Source organism: Streptopelia decaocto (assembly GCF_964273445.1).
Source record: "Streptopelia decaocto genome assembly, chromosome: 3".
Classification (NCBI taxonomy): domain Eukaryota; kingdom Metazoa; phylum Chordata; class Aves; order Columbiformes; family Columbidae; genus Streptopelia; species Streptopelia decaocto.
Genome location: NC_138656.1, coordinates 57,412,715 through 57,430,193, shown reverse-complemented (window position 1 = coordinate 57,430,193; position 17,479 = coordinate 57,412,715). Strand labels below are relative to the sequence as shown.

The window sequence follows — 17,479 nt, the reverse complement described above, 5'->3', positions numbered from 1 at the left end:
AGCTGCTTAACTACAATTAGCATTTAAAGCAAAGTACTTTCTGAACTCTTGCAGCAGATGTAAGCAAAAAGGCTGGAGAGCTCATATTATCACCTCATGTCTTATGTTGATTAAATCTTGAGCAGCTAAAGCTCACATCCAGAAAATATGAAACCAGTAACTCGCCTTTTTATCAATGTAACTCAAAAGCTCTAGTTTGCACTTGTACATTTACAAATTTTCATTTCAGATGAAGAAATCCATCTCAGAGAGAGAAATTTGAACAGTAAAATAAAGCGAGACACTGCCAGATTCTAGACAGACATACTAGAGCAATGCAGAACTGCAGGGACCTGATTACAGACTGATCTTCTGCTGGGCAGCCAGTCTCCCACTGGGATGGGGAGCACATACACTGGGATGTTCTACAATAAAAGTGTTTCTTATACAGAGCCTTACAGATGTCATAGGATTATTCGCTCTCAGTTCTCCAACATTTCAATTTATCAATTTTTTAAGCAGAGCATAGCAAGGCACTTACAGTTTCATAACATTCCGCCATGCAATGTGTTCTGTGATTCTTGGATCTGTTGCTCTCCTTGCAAGAGCCAAAAGCCAAGTATAAAGCAACTGTTATGGGTTGACAGTGAATAACCTTTATTGTTCCCTCTCAGAACTCTACCCAGATCAGCCAGCGCTCTAAAAACAAAAAGCAAACCCAAATCTATCTTCTGGAAGACCACATGCAGTTGCGAAGAAAATCAGGATACATGCAAGTCACCCATTCTGTTCAACATCTGTTATTGTTTTATTTGCTCTGAAGCAGAGCTACAAATAATGGATGGCTTATCGATTTTCAAAAGAAGCTTCTATAATTACATTGGTATGCCCTATGGAAACACTGCTGGGTTTCTCATAGCAACCTTCAGTGATTCAAACAGATAGCCCTGCTCTTCCCACAAAATTATTAACACTAAGAGAGCTTCATCATTCTTCAACAGAAGAGCTGATATCTGACTGGCAGAATTACCATTAACAATGGTAATCCAATAGCTTTATGACATCTCCTAAGAAATAGTTTTATGGCAAAAGTACTAAGTACATTCAGGATACAGTAAGGCAGAATTGCTTCCATAAGATCTTTCTCAACACTTAAGATGCCTTGAACACACATATTTCAAGGCCTTTTTAACAACCCTGTAAGATAGGTAAGTATGATCCCTGCTATAACAGATGAGGAAACTAAAGGTAGAGGCCTGCAAGACAAGCAAATTGTTTATAGCAGCCTATGCCAAGACTTATTAATCTCCACCACTCCTATGACCTACTCCAATTTGCTTTCCTAGATATGGTTGGCCCTCGTCCCTCTGTTTACTACTGGGTACCTGTCTGACATGTCCTTGCAGACTCAGTTTCCTAAAATATCAGAAAATAAATATTTTTTAAAAGTGAGGTGTATTCTATGGCCTTAGGGAGGTGGATCAACTCACTGAAGGGTCAGAGGAGCACTGGAGCTGAAGCTAAGGGGCAGGCAATACCCACAAGACTTAGGTGCAGGGAAAGCTTTCAGAAACAGAAAGATGTTAGATCAGCTCAGCTGCACCATGGAACTTCCCCGTGGGACAGAGCTGGAGCATCGTCCTTAATACTGAAGGGAAAGATAGCACTGAAATAAGAAATTTACCATTATTGGCTTCTAGCCTGTGCTACAATCCTGTCACTCATTGAGTGTGGCTCCTCTGATGTTTTCCTGTTCATTTCTAACTTGCTTCAAAACTTATCTGGTTTGGATCTGCAGGAAAATCTATAACCAGCACTCTGCTTTCTGTTCTCATATTTGAAAATCTCCATCAACACTTGATGAAATGTATCTTGTGTCAAAACATTTCTCCTGCAGTTCACTGCAGAAGGACAGATACTCAGTCCAGCTTAATTCAAAACTACTTACAGTAACGAAGAATAGTTACTACTTCAATCATCAAGCAAGGAAACTTGATTTAAATATAAAATTTTAATTTGATTTTGCATTTCTACTCCTTTCCTGAAAGAAAGACTGTTACCAGCTAGTAACGTTAAACTGATGTTGACTTACAAGTAAACATAGTTTATACCTCATACTTTATATTTCTTTTTGCTAATTGTAATGCTATAATATGTTCACATTTAAGTAATTACATAATTTAAACACACATTCAGATTGATGATTTTCATATTTGATGTTAAAGGGTGGTAAACTTCCTTCTCATTTTCTAGACCAGATGTTCTTCAAACTGCATATATTGACCACTGACACACAATATATTGCATAGGTAACACTGAAAGTACACCAGGTACTCTGAAATTGTAACTGCAGCCTAGAACACAAAGTTACCACTGCCAACAGTCAAATTCAATGTTGCTAATGTTGCTGGGGATAGCAAAAAATAAGATGTTGCAATATATTAAAGGATTACATTTTAGGATTATCTTCCAAACTCACAACTGTGTCAAGTTAGTTTCAAAGGAAACTAGAATTCCATTCACACAAATTCAAGTTTTACAAAATTCAGAGAATGTTACTAACAAAATAAAATTACACTAGATGTTTTGGATTCATATGCCTCTATTAAAAATGTTTTTAATTGATTTTTTTTTTTGTTTTTAATCAAAGGAAGCATTATCTTTAGCTAGCCAACTGAGGTGACTTTCTGGATACTACATCACTACACCACTAGAACCAGTTGATCTCAACATCACATTTCATTTTTATTACATTCTGCAAGATAAAACATTTTCCGTTTCTTCTTAAAAAAAAATAAAAAATAAAAATTTACATAAACTACACTCAAATAAACACACAATTTTCAATCTACGCCTACTGAAGAAAATCTGTTGCAAGCTGATGTGACCCTTCAACAAAACGAATCCAATTATTTACCCAGCAATTTCCCTCATTTCAGTGATCTGATACACTTTAAAACTTCAGCAAAAAATATTTAAGCAATACAGGCTTATTTATTAGCAAAGCTATTTTATTTAAATTTGACGGCTTATGGTAAAGGCTAAATTCACTACAAAAGACTTAGACAAAAAGTTACACTTAGAAAGAGTATTTTTTATATCAATTTTTTAGCTACTTTGTATATGCTCTCTCAAATATCGTAGTACAAAAAGACTTCTGGCTATGGTATTGTCAGAAGGGCTTTTTCTCCATTAGGAACCCAAGTCTGCCCTCTAATCCCAAAACAAAAAGGTCCTTAATCTCAGTTTAAAAGATGACAATGAAGAGAAGACCAAGTTAAAAAGCCAAATCTAAAGTAAATTGCATGAGCTACAAGCACGCATTCTCACCTAATCATTCAGCAGTGGACTGCTGACAGTCTCTACCAGGTACAGCAGAAGACATATCAAAGTGTTACATCAGGACTTCCAGATATTTTGTCTCTTAAAGCACTTTAGACATACTAGTTTTACCTCTTTAAAACTTCAGGAAAAGTGTTCATACCTTGAATCTCAACATACACAAGGTTTCAGATGGATGAATATGGCACCAACAATGCATATGTCACGTTCATTATAGGAGAGCTATGCGGAAATTAGTATTTCTACATCCCTCCCCATTGAAAGCCATCTACATATACACACATGACAAGAAAAACTGTAATGGTTTCTTGCCAAACCCTGTAGTGTCATATGGCAGCACTAGACCAATCTTTAGAAGAACGCTCCAACCTGACCAGTGACTGATCTGCCCCCTTCCAACTGAGACATCAGGTCATGACAAGCATTATCCTGGTCATGCAGCTAATGACAGAGCTGGAGGGAATTCCTCTAAGAGAAAAGCAGAGACACCAGGAACATGTTTCCTTCTGGGAAAACTGGGTGAATTAAGGTGATACTGAGAACAGGCAGGTGGTTCACAGGGTAAAAAGAGCTCTAGATTAACACGTGAACTTCATGCAGTTTTATTTTCAAGCTGTAATTCTAAAGCTCTTGGGCAAAAGGCCTGAATCAGATCTCAGGCATGTTATCAATTTCCTGGTCTGAGTAAACAGCCCAACAGCTTGTACATATGTACTATGGAGTGTCATCTGCCACCTACTACAAGCTTAGTAGGGATACACGGTTCAGAGGGAGGCAAGTGGGAGAATGTGTCCTTCAGTCCAGCTGTCCAGTGTCTTTGTAAGACACTTTCACACTAAAAAACAAAACAAAACAAACAAACAAAAAACCCACAAAAACACCAACAAAACAAAGTTATTGAAACATTTTTTTAATTAGCACATCAATGAAAAGCTAAATCATTTGACATGAGAAATGACATGTTCATAAAATCCATCAAGCCAGGCAATCCTGTCTCAATAAACTAGACATTTCAGGTCACACAGTGAGATAGGAGTGTGTTGTTAGAAAAACAATGTACAATGAGCAATTAAGCAAAACAGAAATAAAATGCTGATGAAGCAAATTAAGATGGCAGTGGTTCTTTTATTATTCCTGTAAAGACCCAACTGATAGAAGTGTCAAATAGGGGTTTGCCTAAAATAATGACTACAGATTGCAAACTCCTGAGAGGAGAGTGTGTCATTCTCGCACTAGATTCTTGCCAGACACATTTTTGGCTATTAATGTAATCACATACCATGAATGGGGCTGGGGGAACAGGACACAACAAATGAAAATACCTCTTTGACAACAAATCTGCCTGTCTCAGCCCAAAACTTATGTATAATACCAATACATTACTTTCATTTTTGTTTCCGTACAACACAAACATGCACCAAAAACTAGCAGTGGAAAGCAGGAAGCAACCTTTCCAAGTGACCAAGGCCTGGCTTCAGCAAAACAAGTCTCCATATGCTCAAGCTGTGAACATACTATGATACTCTGCTGATTTGGGGTATAACCAAAAAGAGCCACAGCATTTGACTGAAGGATGTTATGACTGTATTACATAAAATCGATTTCTATGATATTAAGGATCTAACAAACCACTGAAAAACATTTCTTTTCTAGCTGAGAAAGCAAGCTGCTGTGTGGCAGCATTTTCAGGATTTCCACTGAGATCATGCTAAGAGGTAACTGTCCCAAGGCAGATTTAGACTACTGGTAAGGATTTCAGTTGTGGGGGGGCAGGGAAGGGACAGAATCAAACACAGAATAAACAAATGTACTCTAGGAAAAATCTAAGATTTCACCTATTTTATTTCTAAATACCAGAAAAAATCTGCAGAAGATACTCCATGTGAATGGGTGCTATGGCAAATAACTCACAATTTGAAGTATCATGCTTTTTAAGCCTCTGATCCCTTCAAACAGAAGAGTATGGGCCATCTCTGTTTTAAGTCTGAAAACCTTAATATATGAAGATTATGGCTTTCAGAGCAGTGGCTATATATCTTTTTTTTTTTTTTTTTGTCTGAATAGTGTTTTGACCAGAGTTCTAGGCCTGAAACTTTTCAAAACACTGAACAAAAAGGTCTTTGGCTGTCAGTTCACAGCAAGTCAGATGCAAAGTGCACTAGATATCCTAACGCTGTCAAACAAGCTGTGCACTTCTGAGAGTTTCATTTGGTGTGTAAACCAGCATCTCCCACAACTTTTCCCTCCCTATTATCACTTATTCATACTTTAAAACACACAGCTTTGAAATATCCTGCAAGAAAAGCTTGAAAGAGAAGGCTTGAGTACTGTAGTATGGTACAGGCCACCTAACAAACAGCAGAGTTGAGAGAGCAAAAACCTTAATAGTCTCACTTTGGGGAACTATACACAGTATCAACCACACAGCCACAGGAGCTTGTCCTGAAATAAAAACTCAAAAATGCAGAGGGACAGGGCAAGAAACTTAACACCGTTATCATCTTTTGATGACTTTAACCCCCTGAGAGATCCCTGAATTTACCCAGTTACTCAAAGAAGGTAAGTAAACCTCTGAAGGCAGAGAATATGTCTCTCTCAAAAAAAGGAAAAATATAAGTAAACAAGACAGAGGTGGCAAGCAGATCAAGGTGAGACACCCAGGAAACCTCACACCACAAGTTGAGAAACCTAGAGAAGAAAATTATCATGAAAGCATGCAATTTGGTTCATTGCATTTTTCATGCCATGTTTTCTTTGTTCACAGAATCACAGAATGTTAGGGATTGGAAGGGACCTCAGTTAAATTTCTGAGTGACATATGCACCAGAACACTAATATTCCTCAAAAGAAGAAGCAAAGACCTTTTTGGCTTTTTCTCATCCCTCCCTGTGACCTAAGGAATTTTTGCCTTGAAGTACTATTCGTCTCTTCACAAGGTCTCTACTTACACCTAGATGCAAGAAGAGAACAAACTTTTTAACAGTTGACTACATGAGAGAACCAGCTTCATACCTGCATCATGAATTTAAGTCTAACGATAATAGAAAATCCCATAATTACTGTATCGGAAAAGAACACTGCTTTAGTTTATCATAAACACCCAGCTTCACAGAAAACGCAAAGACAGTGCTGTGCAGAAGTTTAGGCTACATAACCTTAATGTTTAAGTCTTGTCTTAACAAATCTATGATATGGATAAATTGTATTGTGCGTATCATATACTACATTGTTCAAACATTAATCTGAGGCATAATAGCCAAGTAAGTATTAAAGACAATTATTATAAGAATTAGGAGCCTGTGCTCCAGAAACAATCCCAAACAGGTAGGATGAGACTTTTCAACAAAAGAACATTCCTGCTTTATTCATACTGCTTCAGTAAACACAGACATTGCTAAAGGATTGTGAAAATTAAAACTCCTACAACCCTACTCAAAAGATCTGTGGCCAAGAAGCATCTCTATGGATAAAGCTGAATAGTCTATAGATGCATTTTCTATTACATAGGAAAGAAAGAAATGCACTAACCTGTTGAATCAACCTTTGTCACAAATGCACCCTTGCCAATTAATGAGTGATATAGACTTGCCATTGCTAATTCCCCAAATTCCCAACACACCATATTCTAATTCAGCAACACTATGGACCCTTTCTGTGATTCACCGTCTGCTACAAACAGGTAGAGAACTCTTTCAACTACAAGAGTGCTTTAGTGGATATGTCTGAATATGTGCCCTACACATGCCTCATCTAGGCATGCACTTTTGCCAATGTTATTATTTTTAAGTATCATTACTTTAGCATCATTGCAGCATCTCATGGTTTCCAGATCTTAAGTGATAGACCAAGAGTTCACAGCCTCAAGAATCAAAAAGAAAACAAGGAAATGAGTCATATAACAGTATTAATAGCTTAGCCTGTCCTGTTTCACTCCTCTCTCTTTCTGCAATTGTTTAGTTTAACCTTTACCAAGCCTATCCATCTTCAGCTGAATGAACATTTGATTCATTTCCATCTGCACAATTATTTGTTTTAACATGATCTTAAACTTTTAGCCTTTTATCCAGCATCCTAGAAGCACTCTCCTAGCCTCAGCAAACCTAGGAGAAGAAGGAAAATAGCATTATTCCAACTATACTGCTGGATAAAAGATAAGGCAATACAGAAGCTCATGACAGAATTGAGACAGAAGTACAGGAGTTCTGACTCCCCGTCTGCTGATGTAATCATCAACTAATGCACACACACACACAAAAAAACCCAAACCTAAATGTAACTGTTAACTTAGACTGACACAGGTTAATCTAAAAAACGAAAACAGCGTTTCACCAGAACACTCATCTACATAGGCTTGCACTTGCTTTTTAATATGTTGTATTTATATGGCAGCAACCTCCTACAGCATACATCACCTCCCAATCACAAGACCTTGCTAGAGTAAACAACAAACAAGCAGAGGCAGAACTTCAAATAAACTAGGAATTATTAGAATACCTGAGGTTATCTGACAGATAAGCAGGGATTCCCTTACACAAATGATTCTGAGATCTGATCCAGAGGATGTATGCATTTATCTATTAGGAAGCACCGGAAAATATGTCAAAATTAATTAGGATTTCTTAAATGAAGGTAAAATTCCAGATCATTAAAATTAAGTGAAAATAGGACAGAATCCTTTTCTGAAAATAGATCTTGCTGTGTGGCCAAGTATAACTATGTGCAATTGTTATTTATTTTTAAGTTGAGGCAATCTTCCCAATAGATTTTTAGATCAGCTAACATAATAAGGTGCTTTAAAATAAAACGAAAAACCCTAACTAAATTTGCTATAAAGATGTAGAGGAAACAAGGAAGCAATAACAAAACAGAGTCTTGCCTAGCATACCACATAATTGCAAAATTGTAAATTTCAATGAAGGCAAAGACATTAACAATATCAGCATCCCAGAAACAGGATCACAACTCTTAACCAGAAAGACTGGAAGAAATGGTCCTAGCCATTCAAAAAAAAAAAAAAAAAGACACACACAAAAAACACACACTACCCCACTCCCCCAGAAAAACCCAGCCTAATAAAGGACACAAAGTCAAAGAAGTCCTGTTCTCTAGTGCTTTCTCCATTCAACATCCATCACCTCAAGCCTACTCTTATCAATAGTGTTATCAACCCACGCAGAGAAGTACATTCAAAAATGTCATTTGGGGCAATCAAAACAGAAACAGAATACTGACTACCAAGTTGGGAGGGAGTGTCGACCTGCTGGAAGGCAGGAGGGCTCTGCAGAGGGATCTGGATAGACTGGAAAAATGGGCTGATTCCAATGGGATGAAGTTCAACAAGGCCAAGTGCTGGGTGCTGCACTTTGGTCACAACAACCCCCTGCAGCGCTACAGGCTGGGCGCAGAGTGGCTGGAGAGCAGTCAGACAGAAAGGGACCTGGGGGTACTAATTGACAGGAAGCTCAACATTGAGCCATCAGTGTGCCCAGGTGGCCAAGAAGGCCAATGGTATCCTGTCCTGTATCAAAAATAGCGTGGTCAGCAGGACAAGGGAAGTGATCCTTCCCCTGTACTCTGCATTGGTGAGGCCACACCTGGAGTATTGTGTTCAGTTCTGGGCCCCTCATTTCAGGAAAGACATTGAAGTGCTGGAGCGGATCCAGAGAAGAGCAACACGACTGGTGAAGGGACTTGAACATAAGACCTATAGGGAGAGGCTGAGGGAGCTGGGGTTGTTTAGTCTAGAGAAGAGGAGGCTTAGAGGTGACCTCATCACTCTCTATAACTACCTGAAGGGAAGTTATAGCTAGGTGGGGATTGGTCTCTTCTCCCAGGCAGTTAGCAATAGGACAAGGGGGCATGGGCTTAAACTCTGCCAGGGGAAATTTAGGCTGGATATTAGAAAGAAATTCTTTACAGAGAGAGTGGTCAGGCATTGGAATGGCCTGCCCAGGGAGGTGGTGGACTCGCTGTCCCTGGAGGTTTTTAAACTCAGATTGGACATGGCACTTAGTGCCATGATCTAATAAATGGACTAGAGTTGGACCAAGGGTTGGACTCAATGATCTCTGAGGTCTTTTCCAACCCCGTCGATTCTGTGATTCTGTGATTCTATGATTTCAAGGTCTTTCATTCAGTTCTTCCACACCAGTCCTGCCAGCAAAGAAGGCAACAACCCAAACCTCTTAAGATACTCCAAGGAAGAAAAATTATTCCAAGAGCCTGAGCAAGTGTTAGGCTAAGAAAGCAATGAGATCTTAGTCTACACAGCAACAAAACAAAGCAGAAGGAGACATAAGTGAAAACAAATAGAAAGTTACACATCAGTATGGACACTCAGTCATCAGCCTTGATATCTGTCAAAACTGTGGCAACGCAGCTGGAGGCAAATCAATATGATCCAAATTCTCATAACACATTATATCTTCCTTAACCAAAAATGGACTAGTAGCAGATCTACTCCTGGAGACACTATCAACATCATATTATCATTTCCCATGCAGAGGTTATTTGATTGTTTTGGGAGAGTTTTCATTCTCTACCTGACATAAAGTAAATGCCAGTCATTTTTTGTTTTTCACATTCATCCTTGGATGACAAGGACACAAATTCAAATCCTGCAAACCAAGCAGAAGCTTCCTCACACCAGAAGTATTTAAACCAAACTCCAAAGAGGGAAGGAGACAACTGGACTGACTATACAATGTTTGGAATATAACTTCCCTATAACAGTGACAAAAGACTTTACTGTTGCATCTCGTGAAAAATAGGACACTATCTTTTATGAAATCTTTCAGCATTACTGTTAACTTTTAGCCCAGAACAACCAGTATTCAGCTCCCCTGCTCCCTGTATTAATAATGACGATAGCAAAACCCACCAACGCAGCACTGAAAATGAAATTGTATTATGAGAATTTTCCAAATAATCTTCCTCCTCTCCCAAGCTACACCATTCTCTAATCAGCAGTCTCTCATTTAAATCCTTGGAAGAAAGAGGAATTTACAACTCCTTTATTAATAAAAAGAAGTACTTAACTTCCTGGAAATACAAGGGAGAGACTAATAGTGTACAAGTGCACTCCTAGGCACACATACCGAGCTGAATTTATACTTTTTTATACAGCATACTTTCCTCAATCTGATTACAGGGCCAGTGAACAGACTCCAAATTCAAAAATTATCTTGCAACACTGAGAAATAATGTATATTGGATTTAATACATGTTTCACAGGGTTATTCTACTGGTATATAGGAAGAGAGAATGTCTCCTCAGCAGGCTGGCAAAATCTGGAAAGAATCCACCTCTGGAAAGTCTGAAACTCCGAGAAAGAAGACTTAATCTTATGGCTTGTATATGCTTTTAGTAGAACCCTGTTGCTGCACTTAAGTTTTTGTTGTTGAAGGAAACAGACTAATTCTTTGTCATGGTGGTCTATTGCAATTCATAATAGGGCTAGCTATAGGTATCTTTAGAAGAACCATGTCTCTTCCCCCATCCCTTTAATAATTTTCCCCCCCCCTCCTTCTTTAATATCTTCATCTCTGCTTTGGAAAAATGGCAAATGGTTCCAAATCACATACCTGTAAGATGAACTAGTTTAATTTTATCCCTCGATCATTCATGCAAGATAGCAGACTTTCCACTGCATAGTTTGCCATGTCATTATAATATTCAAATGCATTTATTTAAATCTCTCTTCTAGATTGAACCATTTTCATTGCTTTATCTAATGAAATTTGTAAGGACCTACCAGGCAAAGGGAACTGTAGCTCCATTTTCTGCTCTAAACAATTTTTAAAAAAGAAAAAAAGAAAAAAAAAATGTATGCTACCATAAAGGATCCTTTGCCTTAGGCATCAAACATCTTCAAAGATCTGCTAACAAACCCTAACACACAAGAGGAGGAAAGAGGAATCCAAATCAGAAATAAGTCCATATCAAGCTGTAAAAGTCCTCAGAAGTCTCCAGAGCAATCAAAGTCTGGAAAGACAAATCAAACCTGTTTGATTTGTATTGCTGTTAACAGACTAAGTTAAAGTTCAAGCATTGGCCATAGGAAAGAGCCATTTCATTTACACATCGTCCTGTTTCCAAATTACCAGGAATTTCTTTTTTTTTCATGACCATTTGACAAATATTGGCATAATACCTCTCCTCTGCTACTCAACTACAGAAACCTATCACAAACTTGGCAATTATTTTTCAAAACCAAGCTTTTTATGCTTTCAATGGTTCTACAGATGCAATTAATATAGAGATATGAAAACCATAGTTTTTACAAAAAGAGAGATAGGTAAGATCAAAACTAGCTATAAGCACTTCTCAGGTTCCATTTTAAGATAAACGCAATGTGTAAATAAACTGCACATGACTGAAACTGAGATTTTATGAAGAGTTCTTTTTTATATTTCTCAGTAAATAAGAGAGTCTGCACAGAAGGACTGACATTCCATATGCACACATCAAGCACTCAACTTTATCCATGCAAGTTTGATATCAAGTTTTACAAATTAAAATAACATGGTCTTACACCATGCAGAATGAAAGGAGTGGAGGACTGTAACTCCTAAGCTGGCAACAGCCTAACTAAAAATGGACACTCATAATTCCATCATTCTTGTGTCATAAATTACGTTGAATTATTAAATAACAAATCACCTGCCCAGACACCCTTAAACTGCACCCTGTTAGAAGCCAGTGATACTTCCTTCAGATACTCAGCTATTTGCACATCCTACAATACTCTTCCATAGGCATCTGTTAAAAACAAGATATTGATGTAGAAACACCTTTGGTCTGAGCTGATATATCATTCTAGATCCGTGTTTTTGTGCCTGGAAAAAAGGAAGGTAAAATATCAAAGCTGGTTCAACACCTACACTGTTCAATTCCCTCATTTCCAAACACTATGTAGGGCACTTGTATGGCAGCCAAGTTATTTATACATTAATAGTAACAGTTCTTAATATATTTACATCAATCATGAGAGCTGGGAAAGATACCACAAATATATAACTCCTCCTCCTTCTCCCCTAGCTCAATTCACTCCCCCTTTCAAGTTCTACTTAAAACAGCTTTATGAGTAACATTTTTCATATTTTTTTATTATTCACAGTCCATATTATCTGCAAGAGAGAACTTGTGTTAGTCAATCTCCCTTTTGTGTATTTTACTCAGATTTTAGACAGGCAGATCTTTGGAGTTGCGTCTGATTTTTTAGTTATTTACAACTGAAAGGATTTCCTAGAAGTCATTCCACCATGCTATTAGAATAGGGACATCTGTTCTTCATCAAGCATGGGCAACAACATTGCTAGTAATGCCTGGATGCCCAAGGGACGAGCATTACCACTGTACTAGATACTGCACCAAAACTCTCCCTCTCACAATTTAAGAATTTTGTCTTTCTCCAACTAAGGAGCCTCCTGTGGACTGTGATCCATCACAATCACAGCAGGCAGCCAACCTTTGCTTTTGGCAATAACTTTATTTGCTACCTATCTTCAAAAACACTGCTCTTCTAAAGTATTCTTATTAATAGTATACATGCAGAAAGATTATTTTCTTTCATATTGTGTCCCACATTTATGGCTCCTTTCTGGTTTTTGTCTGCTTAAATGGTACCAGGTAACATCGGTAAAGTATTTGTGGCAATTTTTTTTCAATGGCTATGTGAATGGGCCTGGCCTTCTTCCAAATTTTACTTTGCAATTATTATTCAAACTCATGAAAGCAGCTCAGCAATACTAAGGTCTTTCATGAGTATAAGTACAAAGTGAAAACTCTTATCATACACCATTTAAAAGATATTAAAGTACTGTAAAATGATGTAAACAAAGGCATTAGTTAAAAACAACACAACACAGAAATAATGGATGAAATACAAAAGCACAGATCAAAACAAGAGTCACACAAAAACAAGGAATACAGAAACAGGCAGAAAAACAACTTCTTGGAACTGGACCTCTCAGATCATTTCCTCTTGAACCTTTTTTCCAAATAATCTGAACCCACACAAATCTGACGGGACTCTAGATGCCAGCCTGCCAACAAACAGGCATTGTTTAACAGAGAGCCAACTGAAATTACTGACTACACCTGTCAGTTAAGACTGCTGGCAAATGTTTCATTACAGTAGGGCTGCCTTCAGCCCCTTTAATAAAGGGTTTACAGCTTAGATTTAAGTTATACGAGCTCACATTTCTGGACAGCATTATGCTATCTGGGAACACAGTCTGCATACTATTTAGTATATAGTATACCGTATAGTTCCCAAATTATAATCCTCCCATTACCAATTATTTCATACATTTCCTAATTTGTGTGTTATCCCTAAATGACAATGCTTTAATGTATTGTCTTGACTTAATTTTTTTTTTAATGGCTTTCTGACCTATTTTGGAATATATAAACCCAGCGGAAGACCTCGAGTGCAAAACTAAATTATTAAAATGCATCAATAATATAATTACTGATAATCATCTGCACATCCTAAAAGATAGAGGTAGTTGGAAAACAACAATCTAAGGCTGTGTACTTCACACCTCTAGCATCAGAAGTTTGTACTCCTACCAGATGCATTACAAAAATGGGATACTGGGTGGGTGACTGGAACTGGTGGTTCCAGTAAAACAAACAAATAAACAAACAAATGCAAGATTCTGTACCATTTCTAACAGTTCTGCAAAGTGGAAATGAAGGAAAACCAAGAAGATATGAGGATGTTAGCCACGTAACTCACTCATTCACATACACACATACCTTTTTTTCCTGATAGATACTAAGAGACGTCTGTACAAACTCTCTTAGCAGCCAAGCTCCCTGGAAAATGAACTAGAGACATGCACCATTACTACTTCGATCACCTTAACAGAAACTGTCCTGAATTATTCTAACTCATCAACTAATTCAGTAAGTCTTCAGGAGGGTCTCTTCTCACACTCAGAAGTCTGTTCTACTTAAAGCACGAGCTTAGCTTCCAACCTTAGTATAGAGGTAAATTATGAAATTACCTCCGGCATCATTAAATGACATAAAAATGCTACAACAGAAAGCTGTACAAAACAAGCGAGTTTGTGGGGTTTTACTGTAAAACAATCTAAATTAAAAAAATCTGATTTTATTGTTAGACCTTCTTATAGAGTTTCTTAAGCGACCACAGGCAGACAATGCTCTCTTTATGAGCACTAGATGAGAATAATTACCCTTAGATAAGAAGAGAATAATTACACTGAATTCTTTTGCAAGGCACTTTGAGACCTAGTAATGAAAAGTACTGTTAAAAGCTGTGTATTATAAGTATGCTTAATAATTACATAAAACAAGTACAACTTTTTCTAGAGGCTAGTTGTAAAAAAAAATATTTGAAACTTCAGCTGAATGAATCTTTTTTTTGTGATAAAAATGATTCAGTAAGCTAAGGAAAGTTGTGCTGTAACGGTTTTCTTGATGTAAGCTTACAATAGAACCATTTAAATCTATTCATCAGCTTACTGAAGAAAACATATTGAATACTTTAAACTGTCCACCAGGAGCTGAGCAGAGTTCAAAGTGAGTAAGGTTTTTACAGAATAGTGTAATATGTTAAGCGTTCTAGAATAAACATCTGTTGACTAGGTGAGAACAAATTCCACAGTCTGTTGTTAGCAGCAGTGATGCGTTGTACAAAAAACAAAACAAAAACAAACAAAAAACCATATTTCCATGAAAGTCATTCACATCAGTTATAGCTGTCAGTTTCCCAAGCTATTCTTAATCTTTTAAATATCTATCTTTACATACACACCTCAACCCACTACCTCCTTTCAGCCCTCAAGAAACTGATAACAACCTTCTTATAAAGTTCCGCTAGGGGTGTGGGGGGATATGCGTATTTTTTAAATAGTTCTGCTTTGCTTGACATTCACGTTGCCTCTGAATGTACAAAGCCCACTCATACAAATATTCCTTATAAGAGCAATCAGGTTAGGAGCTCCTGGCACTAAGCTGCTTCTTGAATTAGGATTGCAGGATCAAGTTGATAGCTAGCATCCCTAGAGATAACGAGGATTTCACTATTATGGAAGAATCTATTATGGTATTATTGAAATAATTTCACCAGAAATCTTGATGTAACGAGAAATCTGTTGCATAATAAACCTCCTCTTTTTATATAAGGTAACTTTAAGCTGAAATAGTTAATAGTTAAATGTTAGTGGATCATATTCAAATAATCATATTCAAAGCTGTCAATGTTGTATTATGATAAAACACTTGTATTTTGAGCAAATTCTTACTATATTCCACTTTATTAAACAGATATTTTAGGTTTTAAGACTCAAATTTCACAAATGATTTGTAAAAGCAGACATTAAATAACAAATTCATTATTTACAGCTCCCACATGTGTAGAAAATATCCATTGCAAATACTTCTTACCTATTGAAAACACAATATTTTGCTCATGAACCAGTAATCCCTGGACAGGCATATTTCATCCTAGCAAAATGAAATTGCCTACAACAATAATGAGTGCATTTTTTTAAAAAAAGGCAAGGAAAAACCTTTCCTATTGTCAGGCCTTTGTCTTGTTCTTTTTTGAAAACATGTATAACTAAGTCACGTTAGAAAAAGGGCTCTTAAATACTGAAACATCACATTTGACTTCAGAAGTCCCTTAACCTCAAATTGCTAGAGGCCTGGCTGGTTTCCCAAAGCTTCACAGCACGCTCACACTGTTGTTATGGTGTTTCCTAAGCATCTGCTCTGTGCCACTTGCAGAAACTGGAATCTAAATTAGATGGACCTTTGATCTGACTCCATACAGCTGGTTTAATCGTATGTTTTACTGCTTGAGTCAAATTTAAGTACTGAATAGGTAAGTGATTCCTTCACTTCTCAGGAACCTTTCAGAAGCCAGGGTGCTCGAACATGTTTGCACGCAAACAATTACTAAAAGGTATGATGTGAAGACACAAATGAATACGAAGGAGTTGCACTCACTAGACGAATTTTAACGTATCGCAGGGCAAATTTCCTGAACATCTACCCCGCCCCGCCCCCCGAGAAAAGCGGGACATGGGGGAGTGTTGAAAAAAACAAAGGACAAAAAAAATGTCAGCGCTACAGGCAATGCGCGGAGGGTCACAGGTGATGCCGGCGGCAGCGCTGCTGCTCCCCGCTCCGCCGCCGTCCGCAGCTCCCGGAGCGCTGGCCGCAGCCAGACCCCGGCCGCTGGGCCAGGCGGAGCAGCGGCCTCCAGAAGAGGGCGAGGACCACCCCACCGCCCGGCTTTCAGAGCGCCTGGAGCCGCAGGTACGAGTGAAGGATCAGGGTTTCCAGCCCGTCCCCCGTTCCCGAGGCTGCCGGGGGAGGCAGGATGGGCGCCAGCCGGCGGCCGCGGCTTAGCCCGCCCGGTGGCCGTTGGGCGCGCGGGGGAACCGCCACAGAAAGGGCGCAGCGCGCGGCGCGCTACGGATGCGCGCGTGCCGGGGGCGCCCCGGGACCCCCCACCCCTCAAAAAACGGACCGCTCTGCCGGCCGCTGGCCCGCGCGCTCGGAGGTACGCAGGTGCCCACCGGAACAAAAGGGAAACGGCCCCGCAGCCGCCCGCGGCCCCGCACAGCCCCCGGGTCGGCTCGGCTCAGCTCGGGCCGGCCCACCCCGCCCCCGGCGGCGCCCCCGCCCTGCGGCCCTGCCCCAAGCATCGCCCCCCCCCACCCCGCACTCACCTCGGCGGGGCGCGACGCGACGGCGGACCGGGCGGCGGCCACTCGCACCCCCGGGCTCCCTCCCCACGCCCGCCCCGGCCCCGCGCACCTCCCCCTCCCTCCCTGCCTGCCCGCCCTCCCGGCTCCGTCTCTCACCGCTACCGGAGCGGCGGCGGCTGGGCCCGACTCCCCCGCCACGTGACCCCCGCCACGTGACCACCACACTTCCCCGGCCCGGCTCCGCCCCCGCCGTGTCTCCCGCAGCGCCGGGCGCCGCCGGGGCCGCTCTCGGTGCCCCAAGCCCTCCCCCGCGGAGCCACAGCCCGCTAGTGGGGTCCGGACAGCACCATGACGGCGTGACACTCTAGCGCGACGTGATAACAGCTTGTTTGTCAAGGGGAAACAGCCGTGGGGGGCCAAGGCTGCCGCCCCCACGTCCCCGTCTCCCCTCAGCCCTTTACCTTCCT

The 17,479-nt window shown here is 39.8% G+C and overlaps 1 protein-coding gene across 1 annotated transcript in view; it reads right to left on the bottom strand.

The window, feature by feature from the left end:
- TULP4 (TUB like protein 4) overlaps positions 1 to 17,230 on the bottom strand; it is a 157,560-nt gene extending 140,330 nt beyond the window's left edge. Inside the window, exon 1 of the mRNA XM_082047906.1 lies at positions 17,169 to 17,230. The gene's annotated coding sequence lies outside the window, so the exon portion shown is untranslated. The remainder of the gene's footprint in view (positions 1 to 17,168) is intronic.
- Positions 17,231 to 17,479: the final 249 nt, after the last annotated feature.